Source organism: Miniopterus schreibersii (genome assembly GCF_964146895.1).
Source record: "Miniopterus schreibersii genome assembly, chromosome: 13".
Taxonomy (NCBI): Eukaryota; Metazoa; Chordata; class Mammalia; order Chiroptera; family Miniopteridae; genus Miniopterus; species Miniopterus schreibersii.
Genome location: NC_138113.1, coordinates 48,985,801 through 49,001,982, shown reverse-complemented (window position 1 = coordinate 49,001,982; position 16,182 = coordinate 48,985,801). Strand labels below are relative to the sequence as shown.

Below are 16,182 nucleotides of genomic sequence, written 5' to 3'. Positions count from 1 at the left end.
GTTGTCTTAACAGAAATGCTTGGAAAACCAAGCCTTTGAGAACATTCCAGGCAAAAATGGGCTGCTTAGAGACCACCTGATGGGTTCTGACCCAACTCCTGCTACCAAGGAAATCTGATCAGTCTACTTGGCATAGTCTCCCTGAAGTTGTTTCTAACTGTTTCAAGATTAAGTGGAATATTTCTAGGAAGTAGCTGGTCTCAACCTAACTACAGAAGAATAAATCTCACTGACATTACAGGTTCCTGGCTATAGCTTCACAAACTAGGCCTTTTCCTATCAATCTTGGTGGTCAGGGACACAGCAGTATACGGCCAGATCAGAAAGTGTAAAAGTTGAAAAATGGGGTTGGAGACACAAAGTCCAATGTGCTGCTGGCCACTGTGGTGTCACTGCTCCCGATACCGGTGTAACCTGAATCCCCACTTGGGAGCCAGAAATCAGCTGAGAAGAGGCCTCTGGAGAGAGACTGCTCTAGCACAGGAGGGCGAATGAAGCGGGGCCTCAGCACAGCTCATCCCGCCGAGCAGGCTGGACCCCGAGTTCCTGACTTGCACTGAAGGGTTGGGGTAAGTCCCTTCAGCAGCGCCACAGCGGATCCCTGGGTAACCTGGGAAGTTAGGACAAGAGTTCTGGCGCTTGACCCTGAGGTGTAAGCAGAGCACTTTGACAGAGAGCATACTAAACAAGGGGGCGCTGGTTATGACTTCGTAGCAGCCCCTCAGCCTTACCTGGCACTGTCATATAAAGCTGACGCCGATCAGATACAAAGGCCCGAACATCCCAGGACACGGAGGACCCAAGCCTTCTTTGGGCTTCTCCAGGAGACCTGAGGGCCACCCTGGGGCCCTAACAGGCTTAGTCCTGCCTCAGGGTCGGGGCTGCTCCTCCCTCCAGGAAACGGGGTTCGCTCCTGCGATGGAGGAGAGGTCGGGGAGGCGCCCTCTGCGTCCCTCCCAGGCGAGGGGCCCGGGGCCCCCCCGACCCCCCACCCCCCCATCCCCCCATCCCCCCTTCCCCTGCGGCCCCCGCGCGCCGGGAGGGCGGGGCGGGGCTCAGGTGCGCGTTCGGAGGGCGGGGCGGCGACCCCACGGAGGAGCGGGGTGTGCAGCGGCGGGCAGCCGGGCTTGCGCGGAGAGGAGACCCCCTTCTCCACAGCAGGGGAGCCCCCACTCGGCGATGGGGATCCCACGGCGCAGGATGCTATCTTCCGGTCGCGAAACTACCGCTCCCGAGGCCCCGCCCCGCGGCGCTGCCTCCTGGGAATTGTAGTTCGCGGGGGCGGGGCGGGGCCGGCTTGGCGCGCGCGTGCGCGTGGCCGTGAGCGTGTCCTGACCTCGCTCGGGATGGTCCGCTGCACCCGGCTTGGCGCAGGGGTCGCAGGCCACTCCTGTGGGATTTGGGGGGAGGTGGGGTCCCCACCCGAGCCCAGAGTGGCGCCATCCTTACTCCTTGTTTCCCCGCGTGCCCTGGATCTGGGCAGAAGGCCTGGCGCGGGGTTCCCAATCCAGCCGGGACCCCCTGGCCCTTCCCGCCCGCCTGCCACCCTGCGTCGTGTCTGCAGGTGGATGCAGCACCAGCCCTTAGGTGGGCAAACTGAGGCACGAATAGGGGCGGAGCCAGCCCCGAGTGGAAAGGCTGGGGAAAGACCGAAGGGAGGCCTTGGCCTGGGCGGCCCAGCCCCAGCCTGGTGGGCAAGGCTGGGCTAGCAGGGGGTCCAGAGCCCTTTCAGGTCTTCAGTGTGTCATCAATGCTGTCTTAAAATGAAGAACACACCTGTCCAGGACGGGCCGGCACATTAGAGGGTTGACAGATAAAGTTTTTATTTACTAAATTTGGCAAGGAGTTCAGGGTGGAAGAAATATATTGTGAAAACCAAGAAATGGGGAGACCCTGGCTCAGAGGTTTAGTTTGAGAGTCAGGTGGAGTTTGTGTTGGGGGTGGGGTATTTTGTAAACTGTAAAGCCAAAGGCTTGGGTGAGGTGTTATTGCCACTGGAGAAAGGGCTCTGAGCCCTCAGGAGCCCCACCTTAAAGGGGAAGGGACACTTACTATAATTAGGAGAAGCTGGGTAATAGAGACATGGGACCTCTCTATACGATTTTTCAAGAATGTGTTTTTATTGATTTCAGAGAGAGGAAGGGAAAGAGAGAGAGAGAAACATCAATGATGAGAGAGAATCATCCATTGGCAGCCTACTGCGCACGCCCTACTGGGAATCATCCCCTGATGGGAATCCAACTGTGACCTCCTGGTTCATGGGTGGACGCTGAGCCACAGCTGCTGGTCTATACGATTTTTTTAAAGTGGAGTGCAAATGGGTTAGAAATGCCTTGTCCCTCAAAGGTTACAAAGCCGCTTTGTTTTTTGTTTGTTGACAGCTTTATTGACTGTACAATTCAATGTTTTTTTAGTATATTCACAGTGCAGCCATGACCACAATCTAATTTTAGAACATTTTCATTACCCCGGAAAGAAACCTGTATCCATTAGCAGTCATCCCCTAAGACTCTCCATCCCACCCGCTCCAGCCCCAGACAACCACTAATCTTTCTATTGCTATAGATTTACCTATTCTGGATATTTCATATGAATCAAATCTTATAATATGTGGTCTTTTGTGACTGGGTTCTTTCACTTAGTGTGATGTTTAAAAATTTGTCCAGGTTAGTCCTGGCTGGTGTGACTCGGTGGGTTGGGCGTTGTCGGGCACTCCAGGAGGTTGCTGGGTTCGATTCCCAGTCAGGGGCACATGCTTGAGTTGCTGACTTGATCCCCAGTGGGGGACATGCAGGAGGCAGCCAATCAATGTTCTGCTCTCACATCAATGTTTCTCTCTCTCTCTCTCCCTCTTCCTTCCTCTCTCTCTAAAAAAAAGAAAAATGAATAAAATATTTTTAAAATGTCTAAGTTGTAGCATGTATCAGTACTCCATATTATTTTTGCAGCTTCTTGTGAGTATATTTTGAAATAAAACTTTTTTTAAAGTATCTAGAGGGTGAGCAGAGGTAGCTCCTTATGTGTGAAATGACTCAGCTGGCACTAGAATTCGATGCTGAGAGCAGGGTGGGCCTTGGGAGAGGAGGAGAGCAGCCCAGATCCTCCTCTGGAGGCTGTGTGCAGTGAGGGTGGGAGGAGAGGCAAGGGGTCCCACCACCTGGCTCTCAACTCACTAAGTGGGTCCTAGAGCAAGTTAGTTTGACCTCACTTTGCCTCTATCTCTTCATTTGTAAAATGAAGATTAGACAATCTACTTTAGAGGATAAATGGCAGGGTTAAGTGAGAAAATTATATATAGGGCAGTGCCTGGCATATAGTGCCAGCAGTCAATAATTTTAGCTCTTATCATGACCTTACAGGAGTGATGAGGATCCGCTGTGACCCTGGCCTTGAAGGGTAAACCTGCCCTCTTGCGTCCTCCCTGGGGACCAGTCCCTCCTGCCCCAATCACTCAGGGTCCTTCCCTGCCCTCACAGTGCTCCTCCTGAGCTCCTTTTGGCCTGCTCATTCCTACTGTTTTGGACAGTCCCCCTTTTCCAAAAGGTCACCAGAATTCCAGAGTGTCACTGTCCAGGATGCCTCTGAACACCAAGCAGTGATTAGAAAATAACAACAAATAGCTCACTGGAGTGGCTCTGTTGGTTGAGCGATGTCCGGTGCATGGAAAGGTTGCCTGTTCAATTCCCCGGAAGGGCACATACCTGGGTTGCGGGTTCGATCCCCAGTCAGGGAGTATGTGGAAGGCAACCAATCGATGTTTCTGTTTCACAATGATGTTTCTCTCTCTCTCACCCCCACCCCCCTTCCTCTCTCTAAACATGTCTTCTGTGAGGATTAAAAACAACAACCAAAAATCTTTCGAATCTTGAGTTTTATGCAGGAAAAAATGGCCATCCAGACCCCTGGCCATTCCTCAGAACTAGCTGAAATGATCTAGAAAGATTCACTGCAGATCAGATTTACAGACTGGAAACATCATGAGTCGATGCCATCAAAGGAATATTCTGGGGTATTGTGACAGAGGAAATGCATCCACTTAGCCTGAACTGTGCTCGGCTGGAGCCAGAGGAGCCAGAAGGGACTCTCCTTGTCTAGCACCTGCATTTTACTGGGAAACTGAGGTTCAGAGAGGGCTGTGTGGCAGGCAGGGAACTTGCTTAGGGAGAATCCTTTACAATCTCAGGAAATTCTTAGCCCTGGAAATCAGTTCATAGCCTGGGTCCATGGACACAGAAGCAGAAAGCTGGCCATCTGGGTGCCCTCAGACGTTCGCTGGAGCCCAAGATGCCAAGCCCAGAAGTCAGTGTCTGATGCTTCCCTGTCCTGATTTCTTTCAACCTGATGTTTGTCCTAGAAGTAGGCGTTTATTAAAAATAATGGCCACTCTTTCCTTTTGTGGCCATCGCTGAAGAGCCAGTGGCCAAAATGAAGTTTAACCCCTTTGTGATTTCTGACCAGAGCAAGAACCATAAAAGACCTTTCAATGCACTTCCCCACATTTGTGGGAAGGTTATGTCTCCTCTTTCCAAAGAGCTGAGACAGAAGTACAATGTTTGATCCATGGCCATCTGAAAGGATGGTGAAGTTCAATTGTGCAAGGACACTACGAAGGGTAGCCCCTTGAATGAGTGCAGCAGCAGAGGGCTAATGGCACAACTTTTCATGTGGGCATTCACCCAGCGAGGTGGTTACCACTAGACTAAAGCTGAACAAAGGCTGCAAAAGATCTTTGAACACAAAGCAAAATCTTGCCAACTAGGAAAGGAAAAGGCAAATACAAGGAAGAAGCAATTGAGAAGTTGCAGGAATAAAGTAATCTTATATATAGCTCTCATTAAAAATTGCTAAAACGAAATAATAATAATAGTCACAGCACCTTGCACATGTCCAGGCCTATTTTCAAATTGTCTCCCATAGGTTGTCTCAGTGGATCCCCACAGTTCCCCAAGGTAGGAGGGCTGGGATAGTGTCCTCACTTCATGGGCAAGGACCCTGTTTAAGCAACTTTCTCAAGGTGACAGAGGCTCGAGAAGAACTAGAATGTGGGGATTTTGCTCTCTAATCTGGCAAAATAGCAATTTAAAAAAATTGGAGTGTCTATTACCTGCAGAGTGCTCTGCTAGGTGCTGGGGTCACAAGGATAACCTTACATGTCCCTGTGCTGGAGGAGCTGTGGTGGAAGAGTCACTTTCTTTGGGTGGTAATGGAAGTATTTCATATCTTGGTAGGGATATCTTGGTTTACATAGGTGTTTGCATATATCAAAACTCATTCAACTGTACACTTACGACTTGTGCATTTACTTAAAAAATGTAGAAAATGGAAATGCTCTGGAAGGACTATGCTTAGCAAGGCTTTAGTAGCTGTCTGGAAGCAGGCCAGGGGCTGACTAGGTTGCCCATGGACACAGTTCCACCTTTGTTAGTGGGGTATGGCTGAAAAGTTTTCTCCTGGGGACTGTAGACCCAGATGGTTCAGTGGCCTTGATGCCCAGAGCATGTGAGGAGCACTGAGGAGGGACTCAGGGATCACTACATGTTTCAGAGGAGGGATTTATAAGCTGAGTCTGCAGGAGAGCAGTTGGTCAGAGGAGAGAGGACAAGGGGAGGGAGGTTGGTCTCTAAGCATTCCTCAGTGGAGCGCGGTTTGCCCAGCATCACCCAGATGGAAAGGGGTAGAACCAAGCTTCAAATTGCTTCCCTTACCCCAGGCCCCATCAGCGGGCCTTGGAGAAACTCATGCTCGTTCAAAATTTTGAAGCTGCTTCCCAAGAAGGAAAAAGTCCTATTACCACCGTGTCAGGGAGCCAGGGCCATGCCCTGATTCCGATGTCTCTTGTCACCTGACATCTGATGGGGTTTGCCTGCGGCTCATTGGTCTCTCCATTTGGAAGCCAAGGTGGAAGGGCAGATCACTTGCTGTCTGACTCACTCCATACGCCTGGCCTCCTGTGCAGACAGCCGGCCTGTTTTCCTCTGAGTGAAGTGTTGCAGATCTAACACCAGCTTTGAAGCTACACACTAGCCAGGGTTAGAATCCTGGTCCTACTACTGAACTGGCAGCATGACCCTGGACAAGCTACCCATGTGGACAAAAGAGGGGACACGTACTATACCTGACAAGCTCGGGGAGGCCCCCATTGCAGGCCTTACAGAGACTAAAAGTAACCACATAGGATGGTCTCAGCATAGAAATTCCTAACTAAGAGTGAGTCATGACAGGTAGTTATATCCTAGACCAAAATGGAGTTCTTTTGATACCTAAATCAATTCTTGGTGCACGCAATTAGAAAAAGCTAGCTCTAAAATTAAACTGAATGAATGAAAAGCTTATCTTGATTAGAAATTGAAGGCTTCTAGGAGGAGCACAGATAAATTCTCTTCTCTACAGGAAGTTAATAAGAAATTTTAGAGACTGTCTCTGAACTAAAGAAGGCTTCCAAAGCTGCTCAATGCTAACACCCCACTTTTCCCTCTTGTCCAACTGCCCAGCTGCACCCCTTACGTGGTGTCCAGACTTATTCTCCTTTCCTCCTTCCCCTCCTCTCTCTCCTACAGCTCTTCCACCGCCGCTCCCTACTGACCTAGAAAGACAGACAAGGTAGACTAGAAAACACCCCCACAAATTCTGGAAGCTCCCTTTAGAGAAAACCCTGCCTCAGGACAAGGAGTGTCAGCCATAATCTACTCACTTTATATAGGACAGAATTAAGGAATCTACCTAAAAACTTCCCCTACCCTCTCCAGGACCCTGATGGGCTCACAAAGGAATTTGATTTAACTGTTAGAACTTATGATCCTGGCTATTCTGACCTATTCCGATTAATGCGCCTACTGGTTTCTGAGAGCAAAGCAACAGAATTACTAAATAAGGTTTGCTGGGAAACTCCTACAGACGAGTCTGCTTTTACTGTGAATAGTCAGGTTATCTTAAGAAGAACTGTAGAAAACTGAAATGGGATTTGGAAAAAGAAAAGAAAGCATAACAAGCTTAGGACTGCTCCAAGGACTAGGAGAGGGCATTTCCCCCTCTCCTTACTAATATTTCAGGCAAAATTGAAATGACCATAAAAGAGGAAACTACTAAGGCCCTTGTAGATACTGGGACTACTTTATCTGTTCTTAACCCTACCCTACTAAGTTGCCTTCTCCCAGGGAGTAAATCTTCTGTAGAAATGGTAGGGATATCTAACTAACCAATATCTGTTTTTAAATCAAAACCTGTTCCTGCCCAGCCGGTGTGGCTCAGCGGTTGAGCATCAACCTATGACTCAGGAGATCTTGGTTGGATTCCGGTCAGGGCACATGCCCGTGTTGCGGGCTCAATCCCCAGTAGGGGTCACGCAGGAGGCAGCCGATCAATGACCCTCTCACATCGATGTTTCTTTCTCTCCCACTCCCTCCCTCTCTTCCACTCTCTCTGAAAAGCAATGGAAAAAAGTATCACCAGGTGAGAGTTAAAAAACAAAGCAGCTTAGAAGTTTCCTGAGTCTCACTGGATTCCAAATTTTTCATTAATGGCCCAACCTCTATATGTCTTATTAAAATCAGATCAACCTGATCCATTGGAACCCAGAAGGGAAACAAGCTATAATAGCTCTAAAGAAAGAATCCACTAAAGTTCCCACTCTGGGATACCTTAATTATAAACTTTATTTCTTTTTATCCATGAAAATAAAGGAAATGCTTTAGGAGTTTTAACTCAAAAACTGAGATCATCATAGACCTTTAGGATGTTACAGTCAGTAATTAGACTCAGTAGCAAAAGGGCTCTTTCCCCGCACGACAGCCATCTCTGCTATAGACATATATGCAGACAGAAAAGGTAGTTATAGGTCCTTCTTTATTTATGTTCCCCATTCTGTTGAATATCCACTGAGCTGTCATCACACTCAACACTTCTGTGAATCAACTGGCTCTTGTCTTCTGCTCTTAATATTACTTTAACTTGATGTAACAGTCTTAACCCATCAACTTTGCTACCTTCTTTGAAGGATGAAGGCACCCACAATTGTTTGCTTATTGAATCTTCTTGTTCCTAGGAATGGTTTACAGAAAACTCCTGGTAATGCTGACTTAGTTTGGTTAACAGATGGATCATATCTGAAAGAGGAACAGGGACATTATCGAGCTGGATGTGCAATAACTTCCATGGGAGACATAACTGAAGGTTCTTATTGACCTGAATATGATCTGCCCCACAAGCTGAATTAATTGTTCTAACTCAAGCTTGTCAATCTGCCAAAGATCAAATAGCCAATATTTACACTGATAGCTGCTATGCCTTTGGCGTAGCTCACAACTTTGGAGTATTGCAGATGCAATGAGGTTTCTTAATTTCCTCAGGGCAGCCCATAAAGGATGGAAAACAGGTTGCAGAATTATTAGATTTCATACGTCTACTAACTGAAACAATTGGCAATTATCAAAATTCAAGGACATTCTAAAGCAGCACCATAATTTAGCCGACGCTGCAGCTAGACGAGTAGCAATAAGCAGCCAAATTACCCAGACCTGAAAATGTTTCTTCTTCCTTATTAAAGCCACAAACAAACGAACACAAACAAAACAAAACAAAACCCCTCTCTTTTACAGCTCCCATGGACAGCTGCAAAAGAAGAAAAGAGGATATGGCAACAAAAAGGGGGAATCTTTGACCCATACAAATAGATATGGTTTGGACCCAATCAAAAACCAATCTTACCTATAGGGGTTCAATTACCTGCACTTCAACATGTACAGGAGCTAACACATCGGGGTCATGAAAAGATGATTTCATGGAGCAAACAATATTACTGGAAACATTCTCCAACTGTAGCTTGTAAAGTATATGGCAGATGTTCTATCTGTCCAAATAGAAGCCTAGAAAATCATTCCACGGATCCCAAGGACATTTCCCACTTCCTTTAGGTCTATCTGAAGTATGTAATTGGATTTCATCCAAACAGCACCATCTCAAGGATACAAATATGTGTTATGAATTGTAAGTTTTCTCACTGGCTTGAGGTATTCCCTTGCAGGAGAGCAACAGCCTTAACAATAGGTAAATTATTAATAGGGAGAAAATTCCCAATTGGGGAATTCCCTCTGAGTTACGTAGCTTCACTGTGAAAATAACGCAATCCATTTTTAACATCTGGACCATTCGACAGCATTTTCATTGTGCTTATCACCCCAGTCCTCTGGATTGGTAGAATGTACAAATGCTCAAATGGTACAACTAAAACTCAGCTAGGTAAATTTTCAGAGGTTTTTAATCTCCCTTGGCCAAAATTGCTCCCTATAGTGCTCCTCAACCTGAGATCTACTCCTTTTGGTAAAACACAGCCTTTTTCCTCATTTAGTCACTGGTCACCTCATGCTCTGGATGAAGGGACTTACAAACCAATCTTACTAAAAGGAGATATCCTGCATTATTATCAAGGACTTATTAACCAGCTTACAGAAATTGATAAATTGGTAACTGATTCATTTCACAGTGTGTTCTCGGGAGACGAAGATTTTAAAGACCATAATTTAGAACCAGATCTTGTCCACTGGAAAACACATCAATTAAAGACTCTCATTGGAAGGGACCTTATCGACAGACATCAAAGGCTCTTCAAGAACAAGAATGTGCTGCCAACATCTAAGGCAAACAGCTATCCCAAGATCAACAAGGCCCACATGCCCACAAACTGAGGTTGAACTTAGAAAAACAAAGCAAGCCCGGCACGTGTGGCTCAGCAGTTGAGCATCGACCTATGCTCCAGGACATTGAGGTCTGATTCCCTGGGTCAGGGCACAGGCCTGGGTTGTGGGCTTGGTCCCCAGTAGGGGGTGTGCAGGAGGTGGCCGATCAATGACTCTTATCATTGATGTTTCTATTTCTCTCTCTCCTTTCCTTTTTCTGAAATCAATAAAGACATAGTTAAAAAAAATAAAAAATAAAAAAAAATAAGTCCCTGGCCAGTTTGCCTCAGTGGTTAGGGTACTGGCCTGCATACCAAAGGGTTGAGGGTTCAATTCCCAGTCAAGGGCACGTATTTGGGTTGCAGATCCCGGGCAGGTTGGGGCACATATGAGAAGCAACCAATCCATGTGGCTCTCACATTGATGCATCTCTCTCTCTCCCTCTCTCCCTCCTTCCCTCTCTCTAAAAACGATCAATGGAAAAAATATCCTCGGGTAAGGAGTAACAACAACAAAACATTTGTTTGATTGTCTTTACCTGTCTGATAATATTAGTCATAATAATAATTATAATTGTTCTTTAGGCTTTCCTCAAACCCCATTCTTATATAGGCAAACTGTTAATAATTGCTGAAAGTATATAACTTTTGTATGATCAATAATACTCTTTTATTTCTTTTTTTAAATGTTATTGTAGAAGGAAGGAAAGGGATATGTGTGTTTTTTAGAGAAGTTAAGGCAAACTGAGGACAAGCGAAGTTGTAGAAGATTAAAGCTAAAGAAATATTGAAAAAGGAATTTTATGTATAAATGCTAGAGCCCAGTTACGGGAATGTGCTTACCCCCTAACACAAGGACTACTAACTATGTTCATTGAGATGGGAGCTGAAGTGGCTATTTTTAAAAAATGGCCTTCTATAGTGGCTGCTGAAACTCTTACTGTCCTCCTGGCCTCTGGAAATTTGTACATGGTCATTGTAATTTACACCTTTGTGTTTTTATATCTTTGGGCCTCATTAAGCCTTAAAATTACAGTTCCCAATTGTACAACTGAAAGGAATCCAATTAATAATGAACAACACTTGAGAGCTTCCAATGAGAATTAGGCAGGCCACATTAAAATAATAATCATCACAATAATAATACTAGTAAATGAGAACCCATCTCATGGTCAGATTGTGAAAACTAAAGAGGTGTATGGTGTGCCCTCCAACTGCAAGTAAACTACACTAGATGCAAAATACAGAAAAGTGAGACAGTCAGCAAAACTTGGATCATGATAACTTATAGGTAGAAATGATCCAGAGGGTTTTTCTTAATGAAGGCCCATGAGACCTGACTGCCTCCCATTTACCTGCCTTTCCCTTTGGAGAAAAATTCCGCCTTGACTTCCATTCAAGGTTACCAACTTGCCCTATCCCCAGTGGTCCACTATTTCAGCAACACAAATAATGACACTAAAACTTCCTGGGGACAGTGGGACCACATTATACAACCAAGAGGTTGGTCATTAATGTATCCTTCAAATTGATTTATTACCCAAAGGGGGGAGTGTGGACGAAAAAAGGGCCACATACTAAACAACAAGCTCAGGGGAGGCCTGCTTGGCAGGCCTTGCAGACTCAGAGACTGAGAAAGTAACCACACAGGATGATCTGAACATAAAAATTCCTAGCTAAAAGTAAGTCATGGCCTGTAGCTTCCTTGACAAAGGTCAGTCTTTACCCTAAGTTAGCCTGTCCTTTGTCTTTTTGCATCTAACATCACAATTCCTTTGACATGTCAGAATAACCTCCAGACCCCTCAGGGCATACCTATGGCTACCACAGCTGAGACCACAATAACCCCTCATTGTTATCTGGTTCCCCAAATACCATCTCTATGTGCAGTAAATGCCAACTATCCTGTTCCTGTTATAGGCAATCAGACATGAGCAGAGCAAGGACAATGGGTCAGGTACAGAAACTCACCAGGGAAGAAAGCCCTGGATGCCTATCAAGGGGCAAAACTGGGAAAACAAGAACTTTGCCCCCAGGGTAGCCTAGCCTCCCCTAGAATATCATGGGCCATGTGGTTTGGACCCCTGACCTTTTCCTTCCTAAAGATAATGTCTAGGCCTCAGTTATATTTCAGCTCCAGGCCCCAGAAAGCAGCGAAACCAGACAAATGACACAGTGGCTCCTCAGGACCAGCTGCATTGACTAGTGACCTCCTGCTCTGGCACTGACCAATCAGTGGAGACCAGGACCCTGAAAAAGCACACCTAGAAAGCTGATGAGTATTCTATTGAGACCCTCCCCCGAGACCTCCCCTAAGATTCCCAAATGCAAGAGAGAGAGAAATATGCTCAGGATGAAGGACCCAGCGTGCACTCTCCTCCAGGGGAGCATCCTAGCGCCATTCCCTTTCCTCTTTTTCTTTCCAAGGGACCCCAGGCAACTTGCATCCAGGGGAGCAGTGGGCAGCGGCAGGTTGTTCCAGACTAACCCCCTAAACTTTTCTCTAAGGCCCCCTTTTCTCCGACTTCTCAGTGAGCCAAAGCAGCCCAGCCTAGGCTCTCCTGTTGCTTCTTCTAGGCCCTTCCTTGTTTCACTGTCCTAAGTGTGTTTTTGCTGCAGCCAATAAATTCTTGCCTGCTTTGCTGCACCTGTCTCTTTCTCTCTTTTTTTAAAATACATCTTTATTGATTTCAGAGAGAGGAAGGGAGAGGGAGAGAGAGAAACATCAATGATGAGAGAGTCTTCATTGATCGGCTGCCTCCTGCACACCCCCAACTGGGTTTGGAGCCCACAACCCAGGCATGTGCCCTGCCGGGAATTGAACCTTGATCTCCTGGATCCTAGGTCGATGCTCAACCGTGGAGCCACGCCCGGCACGGTGCTGCACTTGTCTCTTGATTAACATCTTTCCCTCAAGAAGACAAGAACTGAGGCCTCACTGTCTTGTGGGTAACATACCCACCAATGTAAAAGAAATACGTGTCTCTGTTTTACTCGTTACCCAATCTCAGAGATTTCCCCGCTGTGCTCTCCCACCTCCCTAATCTATCCCCCAATAAATTTCATGTAACCCCACCCCTTACATCTCCTTTGATTCTAGTGTATAAACTAAGCTGTAAAACTGCCATTTTCTGGATCATTTTCTCAACTTGTTGAGATTTTGCTTCCCAGCAATTGTCGAAAGTGTGGCTCCAATAAACTCATGAAAAATCTCTACAAGTTTGGATGTTCCTTACATTACCATCTACCTTCTCTGAGCCTCCCGGAATCTTCACCTCTTAAGCACAATAAGGATGGTGGGTGGGAGGACCAACTGAGACCATGATTAAAGCACAAACTAAGTGGTGCACCCTCAAGGGACAGTAGTTGCTACAGCTGACCGAAGGCCGGGATCCGCGGGCTGGGTCGCGACCGTCGCAGCCCTCCCGCTACCTTTTCCCCAGGGCACGGCTGTCTCAGCTTCCCCAGTACCCGCCGCAACTCTACCTTTGTTTTGGTGCCTGGGACTCAGGAGGGAGGACCGGAGGGACAGGGCGCTGGCCCGTTCCCAGCAGCGCCCCCAGGCGGCTCGGCGGCCCGCCCCTCCCGCCCACTCACTCCCGGGGCGACTGCTCGCCCGCGTCCTGGGAGGGGCGGGGTCTGCCGGACGGGGCGGGGCTGGCGGGCAAGTAGCGTTCTGGGGATTGTCCGCTGGCCCCCCGGCTCCCCGTTTAGGGGTGGGAGGGCCTTGGCTGCTCCAGGGCCGCCTCCTCGGGGCGCCCCGCTCCCCCTCTCCTTATTGGGGCGCCCCTGCATGATTAATCGTGCTTCCTGGCTTCCCGTGAGGGGGGGCGGGAGGGGGCGGGTCGGTGCTAAAGAAAGTTTAGACTTGGTTTGGGACAAACTGAGCATTCCTGCTGGGGGCGACGGGACGGGGAGGAGACCCGTGAGTCTAGTGAAAACAAGTTTTAGAGTCGTGTTACCAGGTAACGTCGCGGGCGTGTGCGCGGGTAGCTGGAGGCGCCGGCGACTCCCGGCTGAGCGAGCTGCTCCTTTGTTTCGCTGTTAGTTTGCAAACCTCTTTTTTTTTCTCCCTGCGGTGAGTGGGCTACCTTTAGCCGGGTGATGCTTAAGTGTGGAGAACAGTGATTCCCACTCATTCTTGCGCCCCGGGTGGGTGCACAGAGGCCAAAGCTAAGAGCCACCGAGGTTCTTGGCCGGTGCAGACCAGGGTGCGGGAGGGGGCTGCGCTGGGCGTGGGGGCGGGGCGATGGGAGGCGACCCCCCGCGCCGGAGGAGGGGGCGGGGGCTTTGCTTCCCAAGATGCGGTGCGGGTTTACTGGGGTTCTCCTAGGAAATTCTCAGGGTTGAGAAGAGAAACAAGTCCAGGTTAATTAAGCATCTATTCTATTTGCTCCTTAACATACGATCTCATTTAACCGTCGCATTTATCTTTATGCTCATTTTACAGCTAGGGCGCTCGGAGGCTCCTGGAAGTTAAGTCCCTTGCCTCAGGAAGCACAGCCTGTAAGTACTCAAACTGTCCAACTCTTTCCACTGTACCAGTTTCTCTGCCCACCCCCTGGTTCTCCTGGGGCAAGGCCCTGCTGGGGTTCCAGCCCAGACTGCCCTATTCTTAAGGCCAGCAGTTTGGCCACGGAGACACTCAGATGCCAACTAGAGTTTGTTTTTTTGAAGAGAACATTTAACCTCCCATTTTGCTCTGGTTCAGAAATTTTAACACATGCATTTAGTTTTACTGCTCACGCCGCTTCTGCTTGGGTGAGGCCTTGACCCCGAGGGCTGAGCCTTATCTCTAACTAGCCTGTAGACCAAGCCCTGGTCAGGGGCAGGCCGTGTCCCCGCCAGGCAGGCCAGCCCTGGCTGAGGAGCTACGGGTGTGGCTGTGTAACCGGGTGCTCACTTTCTCCTGGAGCACACATGGACTCCCCTTTTTCCTTCTGCATGGAGAAGGGAATGGGAGCTTCGCTTGCTCTGCCTCCTGCTCCCCGTGTGACCGTGGGCAAGTCACTTGTGCTCTCAGGGCCTTAGTTTCTTGGAAAGTGAGCAGGAGAGTTGGACTAGACGAGCTCTTGGGTCCTATGATGTGATGTAGGTAAGATGGTTGCCCCTGGGTCGACCCAGAACCACACTTATTGTTACTGCTGTCCCTCAGAGGGCCTGGTGAGGAGACTGTGACAGACAGTGAAGGGCTGGTGAATGTATGAGGAGCTGACTGAAGGCAGACTTGAAAGGCCTGAGCATGCCTTTCAAGTATAGAATCAGTTCACGACATGGACACATTAATTACCTGTCTGACGTGAAAAGAAAAAAAAAATGCATTTGAGGCAAGGAATACGTGCAGTCAGGGGCGGAGAAAGAAAAAGAAAAAGTCACTGCAGAGGCAATGACCCCACCCAGGAAAAGTGACTAACCCAGTGGAGGCTGGCACTGGACAATCGGGCCTGCCTGCGGCTGGTGAGTGGGGAACAGGGCTGGCCAGTGGTGGCTTTCCTGTCTGTGTGGCTCTTCTCGCTGGTCACTGGCTCAGAGATGCCGACCTTGGGGGAAGGGCTGGCAGCTCCCTAAGGCTGCTGCAGAGGCCCCCCCTCCCCCCCACCAGCCTCTCTGTGGGTGCCTCTCTGGGACCAGCCCAGCCTCAGCTTGAGCTGGGGTTGGAGCAGGGGTGGGGCATGTGGGTGAGGCTGCCCGGAGGAGTCTGAAGGAAGTGAGAAGCTGGGGTGGGGCAGGCTGGAAGGAAGCAGAGTCTGGAAAGCAGAAGTGGAAGCAGAGCTGCGAAAGGGAAAGGTAGGCTGGGCAGTGGCTGGCTGAGACCCTCTTAGGTGGGCAGGTGAGGGCTGGCTGCCAGGGTCTGAAAAGAGACTCACATTCTGGAAGCCACTTTGTCCAGGACCAGGTCTCGCAGCCCACAGTCCTGGCGGCTTTCTGCCAGGCTCCAGGTACGTTACCCGGTCTGAGCCTCACAGCTGCCCGGAGGACGATGGGTTGTGGTCACGATACTGATGAGTTCCTGGATGGGGGCTTGTCCTGGCATGTGAGTGGCGATGCCCAACCTCCTGACAGAGGCCACCACGCCAAGTGACTGGACTCCAGAAGGCCCTCAGCCAGCCTGGAAGTGCATTCAGATTTGAGGACACCTGTCCCTAAGACTGGACTGTGGTGTGACTCTAGAGCGGTTGGGGGAGGGACCCAAGCAGGCCAAGCATTTGAATTCCAGTTCATTATTTTACAAATTCAACAAGACTGCTGCTGAGGGTCTGCAGCTGCCTGGGGTGGGGTTGGGGAAGGGAGATGAAGGTGGAGTCAGGGAAGGGTGGGGTCCTACTTGGTGTCAGGGAAAGAGCACTGCTGAGGAGTCTCTGGACAAGGCCTCTGGACCCAGCCCCCGAGAATGACCTTTTCCCAGGTTGGGAGGATCTGGTGACATTTTGGGAGAGGGGTAGGGACTGTTTCATTTCACAACTAGGGACAAACGGACTGGGAGGTAAAGGGACCTGTTAGGGATCAATGGA

The 16,182-nt window shown here is 48.8% G+C and overlaps 1 protein-coding gene across 9 annotated transcripts in view; it reads left to right on the top strand.

Moving 5' to 3' along the window:
* The first annotated feature begins 435 nt into the window (after positions 1-435).
* Positions 436-16,182, top strand: part of CAPG (capping actin protein, gelsolin like) — a 28,736-nt gene continuing 12,989 nt past the window's right edge. Inside the window, exons 1-2 of one of the 9 annotated variants that reach the window (XM_081156453.1) lie at positions 436-569; positions 14,121-14,176. The gene's annotated coding sequence lies outside the window, so the exon portion shown is untranslated. Of the gene's footprint in view, positions 570-13,311; positions 13,772-14,120; positions 14,177-15,123; positions 15,458-16,182 lie in introns of those variants that run through there. The other 8 variants (XM_081156450.1, XM_081156449.1, XM_081156451.1 and 5 more) reach the window with 8 other exon arrangements.